Here is a 14,650-nt window from a genome sequence, read left to right on the forward strand (position 1 = left end):
TGTTTTAGTGCTAGAAGCTTGAAGCAGTCATTTCCTATGCCCTAAAACAAAAGTTATCCAAAAACTTATGTTAAATAAGGATCATAAAAATTGTACTAGTAAATGTCACAGAGAGGGTGATTTTGTTAAATTTCCTGAGTTTTCTTTAATCTATTCTCAGGGTAATAAGATTTATTAGTAGGTTATGAGGTTCACTAAAAGTGGCCAATTCAGACGTGGAGGTCTCTGAGAAGTCATTTCAGAAGCTTATTGTCTGCCCTCATTCACCCTTGGAAGGAGATCAAGGAACATACCATTTGAGATTGCTGCCCTGGGGAAAAAAAAAAAAAAGATTTTTGGTAAGAGTAGGATAGAGAAAGCAAGAGTTTAGGTAGGCCCCAGAGATCTATTTAGCAAAGGCCAGCCCACCATGGGACTTTAATAACTAAAGGATAATAGAGATCTGTAGAGCCCCTAAGTGTAACTAAAAGCTCAGATAGACAGGCGTACCCATACAGCCAATGTGAAAGCAAAGCAACTTAAAACACAAGCTCTGCCAGTGGTGTCCAAGGATGTCTTTTCTCAGGAAAAGAAATGCACATTGCTGTCCTTGGTCAGTTGGAAGATCAGTATTAGTTTTCCAACTTGAGCCGGAATTTTCAGCATAGTATACATCGGAGAGATAAACTGTTAGATGTTTACTCTTTCAGCCATGTATGGACACTGAGATTCCTTCGCTTCACCTTGGATACTAAAAATCTTCTAAAGTGAAAAGTGTTAAGTGTTTGTGTAAGTCATAATCATATTACAAAGTCTAGCTAAATTTTCATGCTATAACTATCATCTAACTGGGATCAATCAAGTAGTTTAATATTGTGGGTCTCTTTTGTAACTCATACCCAGTGTTTTCTTTCCTATTTATTACTGATTCAGTATGAAAATGAAATATATGAAACCAAAACATTGTTGTTAGATAAAAGATGTCCATGATTTTTAAAAAATCATTTAGACCTTAAACAGAACACTAAAATTTCTCTAAAGTTAGCTATAAAAATGTTTTATATATATGCTATAATCTCAATTATGTTTAGTAGTATTTCAGGCCATAATATTTACAACTTAGGTATAGAGAAGTGCCATATTTACAATGACTATTCATGAGAAGAAGGTGGAGATTTATAATACAGGCAGTGGTATTTTCCTTTTTTGAATTTTCTACAAACATGTGATTTTTCTACATAATATGCCTAGCTAGGTCTGAATCTTGAGGGATTTAGTTTTACTGACAGAAGAAAGCAATAGCGTCTGCTATGTGGATAATTTATTTGATTTTACCATGCTGCATGTTTTTTATAAGGAAAACTTAAAAGAAAATTAAACTCATTAAAAAAGCACATAAATTGTTTTTGCAACAAAGCAATTAAGGAAGTCTGCCTATCCAAAGTGATGGGTAATATTCTAAGTACAAAAAGGGCTAAATTGCCTTCTGTTTGGAAATTGTGTGCTATCTCTTGAGGTTTAATAAGAAAGGGATGTTTGGGATTAATATGGAGATTCGGCACCCTCTCTATTTATGAATTACTAAGAATTTACTACAAATTTTAAAGTTCAAATCAGTTCAAATAAATTGCTCTATGAATAATTTTTCTCCAGTCTGTCCCTGAAACTAAGCAAAAATATTTTAAACTAAAGCATAGCAATTAAAACTCAGAGTAATCTTCCACTACTTAGGAAGATACAACCAAGGTAGAAGGTATATCTTAACTAACTTTAATTGAAAGTATTCACCAAAAATTAAACATGGTTTCAGAATGTTCTTTCAATGTTTCCAATGTATGTTTCAAACTGTATTAAGGAAATAATATTAATATACATGGAGAAAGGAAGAGAATCAAGACAGAGAATGGCATGTATGTGCAATTACATGAAGAGTTTTCTTCTGAAATTTAAACTGAAGAATGAAGGGGTAATGTAGATGAAACTGAAGGAGGCCAAGAAATGAAAACTTTGATCTGTTATGCTAAAAAAATGTATGCATTGTCTTGAAGGCAACATCTGTTCAATGAAGAACTTTAATCCTAAAATTGATATGGTTGAATTAGCATGAATTGTCTTAATAGTTATTTAAAGAATAGATTTGAAGAAAAAAAAAGCTAGACCATAGCTAAGGAGACTATTACAAGAAATACATAATTATAATGAGTACAGCCTGATCTCAGACAATAGTAATAAGGACAAGAGGAAAACTGAATTCAAAATACACATAAAAAGTAAACCTGGGAGAATGAGGTCATGAGGTAAGGGAAGCAGAAAATTCTAAATTTCTATTTTGGTAGAGGAGAGAATCCTGGAAATATCATTTGAAAAAATGAGGGTAAATTTAAGGTGATACTTAGGCAAATAAGATATGTTCACATATGCTATAATAAATAATTTTTTAGTGTCTCATTTAGTTTTTCCAAAGAATTGTGCTGATGGAGTGCTAGAAATTAAAAATATACATATTAAGAATATTCAAGGAAGACAAGATAAATAATTTTCCAGAGCTTTTAATATTGTGATGAGGTACTAGGCACTGTGATGTGTGTATATATATGATGTATGTGTGTGTGTGTGTGTATGTATAGAATGTGATATATAGGAATATTTATATTTACACCATGAGTCTACCATTTTAGTATTATGTTTTCTGATTAAGAGAAGGGATATTAAGGGTTAAAAATGTGACATAATTTGACAAAGTTCAAACATCTACAAAATGTCTGTGATGGGATTGTTGAGGCTAATTAAAAAAATTACTACATTGGGATAATCATATATTGAGTTATACGATACAATTTTTTTCTCATAATTGTTTTTTACCTTGAAATGAGTGGATATCCAAGGTTATTTAAAGCTCTGGGCTGCTTCTCTCCCATGTCCCATTAAACATAAAACTGGAGAATTTTTAGGATTTTATTCTACAGATAAAGGCTACTCCTCCTAGCTAGTTAGTGTTTTGGTTTTATTTTATATATGGGTGAAGGAGAGTGAAGGAGAAAGAGAAGAAGCAGAGATGAGAGGAAATGAGAGAGAGTAAAGAGAGACAGATAGATAAGACACTGGTTGTCTATCAAAGAGCAAAATCCTTCCTTCAATTCAAGAACTGCAGTAAATATGGGACATACACCTTCAAGGAAGTGCTACTCTTCTCTAGCCACAGATCATGAATCATAAATATTACAATTCTTTCATGGTAATTCCATTTCTTTTTTTCATTTTTGTGATGAACAGTCCAGAATCTTTTGGAGGAATAAAAGACTTAATTCTCCAGCTGCTGGAAGTGCTGCCAGGAAAGAGCCCTCAGCTATCAACCCTCCTTGATGATTGCTTTGGCTCAAGACAGATGGTTCTCCCAAGACCAGGCTTCTTTCCAGCAGAGCCCACATTTAATGCTTAATGAACTTGAATGTATTAAAGTGCAGTCTTCTCTCCAACTTGGGGAACTCTGAAAAGGCTATCCCATTTCCAAAGCTACCTATGGGTCAGAGGAGGCTATCATATTCCTGCACTGAAGCCCAGTTTCACCCTGGGGAGATTTAAAGTATACAGAAGGATGTGTGTACGTTATATGCAAATACCGCACTGTTTTATGTAATAAATTTTAGCATCTGCATATTTTGGTACCTGTAGGGGTCCTGAAACCAATTTCACACAGATCCCAAGGAGCAACTGTACTCTCCAATAAAGGTCCAACAAACTAACCTCCAACTTAGCAGCTATTCCCTGAGGGACTCAAAATGCAACAATGATTGGCCTGAATTAGTTAAGCATATGCCCCAGTTTGGATAATGAGATATAAAGGACAATATGCTGGAAAATATATTTTCTTCTTAGATACAACTATAGAATCAGGAGAAGAGAAGCCTCCTTTTCCTCCTTCCATCCTGCTTAAATGACTGGCAGCTCTGCTTTGCTCATGAGGATCAACCAAAAGAGTCATGGATATTCATATACCCCATATTATTTATGAACCACTAAAAATTTCTTTCTTCTGATACCTTGTTATATGGAAAGATTAACTTTATTTCTTTATTTTTTTATTGTTATTTCCCCAATACAACTTTTTTTCAACTGCATGGTGACCCAGTTGCAAACTATTGCTTTTGGAATGGATTAGCAATGAGATCCTGCTGTGTAGCATTGAGAATTGTATCTGGTCACTTATGATGGAGCATGATATGGAAAAATTAATTTTATAAAGCCACTAACATTAGGTTCTTTTCTACTTGTAGCCAAAATCACACTACATTACACTGTGATGAGAATGTCTTTGTATACTGACACTGGAAGTCTAGTGTGGTAACTGATTCCCATTTGTGTTTGAATGTAGTTCTTAATGAACCACTTCAATAAGATCCTCAGAGATCTTCCTCAATCTTAGTATTTGGTGATTTTTATCTTAGTGTATTACTATTTTTTAAAAAAATATTGGTAATAGTTTCTTTCTTCCATATTTGTTGTCTGTGACTTTAGGTCTTCTATGATGGTTAAATTTTTGTGTCAATTGGCTCAATCACAAGATGCCCAGATATATCTACTTATTTAAATATTATGTATTTCCAGAAGAGAAGAGCATATGAATTGGTGGACTGAGCAAAGCAGTTCACCTACCCAAGTGTGAATGGAAAGGGCTCATCTTCCTTGAATATAACAAAGAGCTTGAATATAATAAAAGGGCTTTTGAATATAACAAAAGGCAGAGGAAAGCTGAATTTGTTCCCTGCCTAACTATTAAGCTAGAATCTTGATCTTAACCTGCTATTGGCATTCCTGGTTTTCCAGACTTCGGACCTGGACTGGAATCCACACTGTTGATTCTTCAGTTATCAGGCCTTCTAATCACACCACTGACTTTCCTGGGTCTCCAGACTGCAGGACATCTCAGCTTACACTATCATGTGAGCCAATTCCTTACAATGAATAACATTCTGTAGAGAAAGGCGTGTTATATATAATATATATTATATTTTAATCATATAATCATATATAAATTAATCAAGCATTCAATATAAATCTATAGATATACAGATATATAGCTACATATGCCATATTTAGATCTCTCTCTCTATATATGTGTGTATATATGTATTTCTTCTATACAGATATCTATCACTTCATATATATAAATATATTTATATATATGATTGATTCTGTTTTTCTGGATAACTGTGACAATCTTTTTTAAACCATTAATTATATATTTTTATATTCTTAATTATATTCTTCAATGTTTTTGTGCAGCTGATGGTACCTTTTATTTTTTTATTTTTTTTGTCTTTTTGTCTTTTGTCTTTTTTTGTTGTTGTTGTTGTTGCTATTTCTTGGGCCGCTCCCGCGGCATATGGAGGTTCCCAGGCCAGGGGTCGAATCGGAGCTGTAGCCACCGGCCTACGCCAGAGCCACAGCAACGTGGGATCCGAGCCGCTTCTGCAACCTACACCACAGGTCACTGCAACGCCGGATCGTTAACCCACTGAGCAAGGGCAGGGACCGAACCCGCAACCTCATGGTTCCTAGTCAGATTCGTTAACCACTGCGCCACGACGGGAACTCCCGATGGTACCATTTTTTAAGTGCTGTCATGGATTTATAATTTTTAAGTATTTTGTTCTGCTATTTAAGATGATATATACAAAGAAGGAATTGAGAGAACTCATACTACCTGATTTGAGACCTACCGTAAATGTATGGAGCTCAAGACAGCATGGTTTTGATTTACAGTCACAAATATAAACAAAGAAACAGAATAGAAAGCTCATAAAGAGACCCACACTTATATGGTTAGTTTGTTTTCAGTAAAAGCAGTCATGTAATTTGATGAGGAAAGTCTTTTCATCATATGATGCAAAAATTGCATGTAAAATGCCAAAGAAAATAAGGAATCTCAATCCTTACACTGAATAATATACAATAATTAACTGAAAATGGACTATAGCCCTAAATGGAAGAGCTAAAACCATAAAATGACAAGAATAAGCCTTGCATTAAATATTTATGACCTTGGGTTAGACAAAAATTTATAGATAAGATACAAAAACTTACACCATTTTATAAAAAAAATGACTAATTTGTTCATTGAGAAATATTGCTAATAAATAAAGTAAGCTATACAGTTTAGTTTACAGAACACATTTCTGGTAAAAACTTGTTTCCAGAATATACAATGAATTATTATAAGACCATAATAATACATCAACACACTCAGTAACAATGCACAAAAAAGTTGAATAAAAAGTTCTCCAAATGATATCATCACATCAAAAATAATATAATACCTAGGAACCTACCTAAGGAGGCAAAAGACCTGCACTCAGAAAACCATATGACATTGGTGAAATAAACTGAAGATGACACAAACAGATGAAAAGATATACCATGTTGTTGGATTGGAAAAATCAATAATGTCACAATAACTATACTACCCAAGGCAATCTACAGATTCAATGCAATCCCTATCAAATTATCAATGGCATTTTTCAAAGAACTAGAACAAAATTTTTAAAATCTGTATGGAAACACAAAATACCTCAAACAGCCAAAGCAATCTTGAGAAAGAAAAACAGAGCTTGAGGAATCAGGGCACCTGACTTCAGACTCTATTACAAAGATACAGTAATCAAAAGAATATGGTACACTACAAAAACAAAAACATAGATCAGAGGAAAAGGATAGAAAGCACAGAAATAAACCCATATACCTATGGTCAATTAACCTACAATATGGAGGCAAGAGTATACAATGGAGAAAAGAGAGTCTCTTCAATAAGCGGTGCTTAGAAAACTGGGTAGCTACATGCAAAAGAATGAAATTAGGACATTCTATAACACCATAAACAAAAATAAACTCAAAATGGATTAAGGACGTAAACATGATGCCGGATACCATAAAAACCCTGAACAAAACATAGGCAGAACCCTCTTTGACATAAATCTCAGCAATATCTTTTTGGATCCACCTCTTAGAGTAATCAAAATTAAAAAAAAATACATGTGGTACCTAATTAAATTTAGAAGCTTTTGCACAGAGAGGAAAACATAAACAAAACAGAACAAAAAACATTCAAAAGAATGGGAGAAAAATCTTTGCAAACAAAGTAACTGGCAAGGGATTAATCTCCAAAATATACAAACATGAAGCTTTATATAAAAAAAAAAAGACCCCGACTGTATCAAAAAATGGGCAGAAGATCTAAATAGACATTTCTCCAAAGGAGACATTCAGATGGCCAAGAGGCACATGAAAAGATGCTCAAAATCGTTAAATATTAGAGAAATAAAAATCAAAACTAAAACAAGGAAACATCTTATACCAGTAGAATAGCCATAATTAAAAAGTCTAAAAATAATAAATGCTGGAGAGGGTGTGGAGAAAATAAGGAACCCTCTTACACTGTCTGTGTGACTCTAAATTGGTACAGGCACTATGGAGAAGTTATGGAGGTTCCTTAAAAACTGAAAATAGAACTACCATATGATCCCACAATCCTATTCCTGGGCATATATCCAAAGAAAACTATATTTTGAAAAGATACATGCACCCCAGTGTTCACTGCAGCGCTATTTACAATAACCAAGACATGGAAGCAACCTAAATGTCCACTGACAGATGAATAGATAAAGATGATGTGGTATCTTTATAGAATGGAATATTAGCCATACAAAGAATGAAATAATATCATTTGTATCACCATGGATAGACCTTGAAATTATCATACCAAGTAAAGTAAGCCAGACAGAGAAAGACAAACATCATATATCACTTATATGTGGAATCTTTAAAAAAAATGATACAAATGAACCTATATACCAAAAAAAAAAAAAATAGACCCATATACATAGAAAACAAACTTATGGTTACCAAAGGGGAAATGAGGGGAGGGACAAATTAGGAGTTTGGGATTAACATATACACATACTACTATATATAAAAAAGATAACCAACAAGGTTCTACTGTATAAAACAAGGAACTATAGTCAATATTTTGTAACAACCTATAAGGGAAAGAATCTGAAAAAAAAATAGATATATAGTAGGTATTACTGAACTCTGCTGTATTCCTGATACTCATAACATTGTAAATGAACTATACTTCAATTAAAAAAGATCCACTTTTCCCAATGAGATATAAAGCTAACAAACAACAATATGAAAAGATGATTAATACTATTAGTTAATTAATGAACTGCAAATGAACAAAACCACAAAAAATCCCTTTTTGGAATGATTTAAAATTGAAATGACTATACAGAGATACAAGGTAATTTGGGGGACAATCAAAATATTTTATATTATAATGAGATAAGAACTCCCAGCTGGATACATTTGTCAAAACTTATAGAAATGTGCATTTTAGGATCACACTCACCATGCCATAAATTCATATATATCACAGTTTTAAAATATTTTTCATAAATCATCCATTGATTTTTATAATACATCTATTCAGTAAAAAGCTAATACTTTTCTCAAGAATTAAGGAGAAAAGAATGAATTTTTCTCTTCAAAAAATGCTTTGTTAGAAGAAAATTGTTAATCAATCTTAAATAATGACTGCTTATAAAACTATTATACTTTCTGCTTTTAAAATGTACTTCTATTGAACACTTCCCAAGTTAAAAACAATCATACACAAATCTGAATTGACAATCCATGCGATGTTTGGTCTTGTATCAGTTTTAATATGCTCATGAGGTAGGTATGATTGTAGGCATATGCATTCCAAAAAGTGCAGGAAGTGTAGGGAAGCCCCTGCATCCAGCAAAAGCATAAAGTGCATTTGAATTCTCCTCTGACTCCTGACAGAGTTTTCATAGTACAAGTCTGAAATTCCATGTCTTAATTTCCCAATTAAGTGGAAATAAACTATCATGAGATTCCTGTGATAAAGAGAAAGCATAACAGCAAAACAAAACAAAAATACTCATACTGGTACAAAAAATTAAGAAATTACAATGTCTAAATAAATGTAAAAGAAATTAAAATGCTACATAAATATAAAAAAATGCTGGGAGATATAACTGTTTTTATTTTGAATTTGCAACTGATTATTACATATCAGCTCTCTAAAACATATGCAATTGTTTACTCTTCCACAGATTCTTATATTATCATATGGATTATTTTTAAACAACCCAGTTTCTAGACCATTGGAAAGGACTAGACCTAAAAAATGATTATATTGCAAAATCATTGAAGTTTTATCAAAGAGAAGGGATTTTCACTTTTGGAATTCCATTCCTGCTTTATCTGTTAAGATTAAATTTAATTTACAAAATAATGTAAATACTGGGAATACCAGATATTAAATAAATAATATTTATAAAATATCTTTCTTCAGAGAGTTTCAACGTGCACATACATCATTTCCTATTTGATAATGCAGAGCAAACAATATCATATTAAAATGAAGGCTAGGATTAAAAAGGATCACCTTTGGGAAGTTAAGGAGGCTGTAGAATATAATAAAACCATATACTTAAAGAATTCTCATTTTACTGAAAATTAGTTTGGAATTCTCATCAGTGTGGTCAGAGGAAAAAAATTACTCTAGCCTATAGCTCTGAGATTAAGAAGAGATCTGCTCTATCCTCTACATTTTTTCTATTTTTTTCTCTTTTAGGAGTCAGACATTAAAGACTGGGTAACCAAATGCAAGAGCATAAACAGGGAAAATTAGGAAGTAATCATGTATGCCCAGGAAAAGATGCAGGCTCAGTAAATACCTGAAAATACCTCAAGTTTACACCTCGGCTGATTCTTAGTACAGAGACAGCTTATAATAATAATCATAATCATAATCATAATTATTATTATTAATAAATAAAAATTAAATAAACCATACCAAAAAACAGTAAACCCTGATGAAGAGGAAGAATATGATTTCCAGAGTTAGCATGTTGTTAAATGCAAATGTCCAGTTTTCAACAAAAACCCACTAGGTATTCAAAGAAATAGGAAAGTATATTTCATACAAAGAAATAAAAATGACCAATAGAAACGTGAAAAAAGGCTGGCAGCAGATCTATGATACAAAGATTTTTGAACAATTGTCTTAACAAGGTTTAAAGAACTAAAAGAAGTGAAAAAAGAGAATGATGTATAGGCAAAATTGAAATATTAATAAAGAGATAAAACATTAAAAAATTTTTTGACCTGAAAACTACAATCTCTGAAATAAAAAAATTTACTAGAGAGATTTGTAAGTAGATTTGTCCAAGCAGAAGAAATAATCAATGAACTTGAAGATAGGACAATAGAAATTATTCAGTTTAGAGAACATAAAGAAAAGAGATTGAAAAAAGTATCAGAGCCTAAGGAATTTAAGGGAAACAATCAAACAGATCCAGATATGCATTGTGAGAATTTCACAAAGAAAAGGGAGAGAAAAAACAATGACAGTAATCGAAGATTTAATAAAATACAAATAAAAATGTCAAAGTGCATCAAGCTCTAAATAAGACTAACCCCAAAAAACAATTACCTAGACATTTTAATCAACCTTTAGAAACTGAAAGAAAAAGAGAATCTTGTAATCAGCAAGGGAGAAGTGGCTTCTAACATACAAGGAATCCTCAAAAAATTATAAGAAGATTTCTCATAAAAAATACTGGAGACTAGAGGGTGGTGGACCAATATATTCAAAGCACTAAAAATATGTTAACCAAGAATCCTATATCCAACAAAAGTATTCTTCAAGAGTGAGGGAGAATATATGATTATCCTAGTTAAATAAAAGCTGAAAGTTTGTTACCACTAGATTCACCCTGTGAAAATTTTCAAGAAAGTCCTTCAGGGTGAAATAAAGTGACACTAAACAATCACTTTAAAGCATCTGAAGAAATGAAGAACCCAAAAGTTCAAAAACTTGGAAAATCCATGAAATTCATAAAATATATAAAGATAGTAATTTCACAATGTTTTTTAATTCCACTATATTTTGCATGCAATTTCAGAGACTAATACAATTATTTTAAAGATTCATCTAAATGTTAATATTATTATAACTTTGGTTGTTAACTCCATATTTTGTTTTCTGCATAATATAGGAGATTAATGTTTAAAATAATTATTATTTATGTTTTAGGACACATAATGTACAAAGACACAATAGTGTGATATTAACAACCAAAAGGAGTGTGGACAGAGCTATAAAGAGTAATGTTTTCATATGTTATTAAAGTTAAGATGGTGATAATTCAAATTAGTATATTATAAACTTAGGATAAATAAAATCCACATGGCAAGACAAAAACAGGTGTAGAGTATATACTCCTTTTGTATATTAGATTAGAAAAAAATTTAAAAATCTTCCTACAAAAAAAATCAATTAAACCCAAAATAAGACTATAGTGTAAGAAGTGGGGAACAAAAAGCATAAGGCAAATAAAAACAAATAGCAAAATGACAGAAATAAGTCTTTCCTTACTGGAGATTACTTTAGATGTTAATGGATTAATGGCTATATTAATATCAGAAAAAACAGGTTTTTGATCATAAACAGAAGAGACAAGGACAATAGATAATAATAAATGGTTTAATATACCCAGAAGGTTTAATAATTATAAACATTGAGGTATCTAATAACACACCATCAAAACATATGAAGTAAAAAAAAATGACAGAACTTAAGGGAAAAGTTCTACAAAAATGGTTGAAGATGTCAATACCTACATTCCATAATGTATAGAATAACCAGATAGAAGATAAGCAAGGAAACAGATTAAACAATACAACAAACCAACTAGATTTAATAGACATGTAGAGAACATTCTACCCAATAACAAACGCATACAAGATTTACAAGGAGATCCTGCTGAATAGCATTGAGAACTATGTCTAGATGCTCATGTTGCAACAGAACAAAGGGTGGGGGAAAAAATGTAATTGTAATGTATACATGTAAGGATAACCTGACCCCCTTGCTGTACAGTGGGAAAAAAAAAAAAAGAAAGGAAATTTAAAACAGCATAAAAAAAATTAAAGTAGAAATAAATGAGAGAAGAAAAAACAGTAGAAAATCAATGAAATCAAAAGTTGATACTTCAAAAGGATCAACATATTTACAAACTTTTAGTTAGATAGACCAGGGGGGAAAAAGAGAAAATTCAAACTGCTAAAGTTAGAAATAAAAGTAGGGCCATTACTACTGTTTTTGTAGAAATAAAAAACAGATTACAATACTGTACTATAAATAATTTTAACCAAAATATTGGACAACCTACACTAAATAGACAAATTTGTAACAATAAAAACCTGCCAAAATTAAATCACAAAGAAATGGAAAATCTGATTAGACCTATAACTACTAGTAAGAAGACTGAATCAATAAACAAAAATCTCCCAACAGAGAAGCCCTGATCTGACGGCTTCATTGGAGAATTCTACCAAACATTTAGAGAACTACCACTAATTCCTTTCAACTTTTTCCAAACTATTGAAGAAGAAACACTTAGAAACTCATTCTATGAGGCCAACTTTATTCTGATAACAAAGCCAGATCAAAGCGCTAGAAAAAGAATACTGAAGACCAATATCCTTGATTAGCATGGATGCAAAATTTCTTAATAAAATACCAAAAACCTGAATTCAGCAACCTATTAAAAGAACTGGATAACAAGACCAACTGCAAGTTATTCCTGGAAAGTAAGAATTGTTCAAGGAGTTCCCGTAGTGGCTCAGTGGTTAATGAATCCGACTAGGAACCATGAGGTTGATGGTTCAATCCCTGGCCTTGCTCAGTGGGTTAAGGATCCAGCATTGCCCTGAGCTCTGGTGTAGGTTGCAGACGTGTGCCGGATCCTGCGTTGTTGTTGTGGCCCTGGTGTGGGCTGGTGGCTACAGCTCCGATTCGACCCCTAGCCTGGGAACCTCCATATGCTGCGGGAGCGGCCCAAGAAAAGGCAAAAGGCAAAAAGGCAAAAAGCCAAAAAGCCAAAAAAAAAAAAAAAAAAAAAAAGAATTGTTCAATACACAAAAATTGAACAATGTAATTAATATACTACATTAATGAAATGAAGGGACAAAAACACATTAATACCCCATTTGACAGAGAAAAAGCACTCAGCAAAATTCAACACCTTTTTATGATTAAAAATACTTAAAACTAAGAACAGAAGGAAATCACCTCAGTATAATGAAAGCCATATATGAAATATCCACAGTGAACTATACTCAATGGTGAAAAACTGAAAGCTTTTCCTTCAAGATAAGGAAGAATGCTAGGGTGCTTGCTTACTTTCATCACATCTATTCAACACAGTACTGAAAGTTCTAGCCAGAGAAATTGGGGAAGGAAAATAAACAAAAGACATCCAAATTGGAAAGAAAATAAAATTGTCTCCTTTTACAGTTTATACAATTTCATATGTATAAATTCTAAAGTATGCACACAAAAAAAATTGTTAAAATTAACGAATTAGGCTAAGTTTTGTCAAATGCTTTTTTTCCATCAAATGAGATGGTCATTATTTTTTTCTACCTTTATTTGGTTCAAAGAAATACAAGTTGAACTAGTAATCAGGATATAAACTCAATAGATAAAAAGCAGCTGCATTTCTGTACAGTAAAAATTAAGTCTGAAAAGAAATTTAAGGAAACAATCCAAAACATAATAGCATCAGTAAAGAATAAATACTTAGGAATTAACCTAGGAAGTGAAAATTTTATACCATGATACAAAACATTACTGAGATATTAAGGAAGACGTACATAAATAAAACATACATGTTCATGGAAAGGAAGACTCAATATTGTCAAGATGCCAATACTGTACTATGTGATCCATAGATTCAATTTAATCTATCAAAAGTCCAATAACGCCTTTGTAGAAATAGAAAATCCTACTCAAAAATTTATTTGGAATATCAAGGCATGCCAAATAGCCAAAACAATCTTGGAAAACAAAGCTGGAGCTCTCTCCTTTCTTAATTTTAAAACTTCTTACAAAGTTATCAAGAGTATGGTATTGGCATAAGGACAGACACAGAAACAATTAGAAGAGGAAAACTAGAAATAAACTTTTACATTTATGGTCAAATGATTTTCAACAAGGGTTCCAAATACCATTAACAGGGAAAGGACAATCTTTTTAATAAATGCTTGTGGGAAAACTGGATATCCAAAGAATGAATGGACTCTTACCTAGTTCCATATACACAAATTAACTCAAAATGGATCAAAAACCTAAATGTAAGAACTAAAACAGCAAACTCTAAGAAGAAAACAGAGGAAAAGCCTTATGACATTAGTCAGCAATAATTTCTATATGAAGAGAGTCTGAAGGATGAGAGAAAATATTTGCAAACTGTATACCTGATAAGGGATTAGTATCTAGAATATATAAAGAAGTCCTTAAATTCAATAACAAGAAAACAAACAACTTAATTTAAAAAATGGGAAATAATCTGGAAAAGATATTTTTCCAAAAAAGACAGGCAAATGGCCAATAAGCATCTGAAAAAATACTCAACATCATTAATCTCTATGTAAATTAATATCAAAATTATGCGCTACCACCTCACACCCATTGAGGTAGCTAGCACAACAAGAAGAACAACCACAACAAAACAAAACAAAAGCAACAGCAAAAGCAAAACAATTGTTGAAGATTGAATCCTCCTTGGGAATACAA

At 32.1% G+C, this 14,650-nt stretch overlaps 1 pseudogene across 1 annotated transcript in view; it reads right to left on the minus strand.

Annotated features, from left to right (window-relative positions):
• Positions 1 to 14,650, minus strand: part of LOC110261402 (tyrosine--tRNA ligase, mitochondrial pseudogene) — a 317,000-nt pseudogene that overhangs the window by 43,007 nt on the left and 259,343 nt on the right. The window contains exon 7 of the transcript XR_014808620.1: positions 4,777 to 4,949. The product of XR_014808620.1 is annotated as a tyrosine--tRNA ligase, mitochondrial pseudogene (transcript). The remainder of the gene's footprint in view (positions 1 to 4,776; positions 4,950 to 14,650) is intronic.

This window comes from Sus scrofa, chromosome 6 (assembly GCF_054392235.1).
Source record: "Sus scrofa isolate SSC_HxYL_T2T_F1_AM1 chromosome 6, Sscrofa_HxYL_maternal_Yorkshire_Landrace_v2.0, whole genome shotgun sequence".
Classification (NCBI taxonomy): Eukaryota; Metazoa; Chordata; class Mammalia; order Artiodactyla; family Suidae; genus Sus; species Sus scrofa.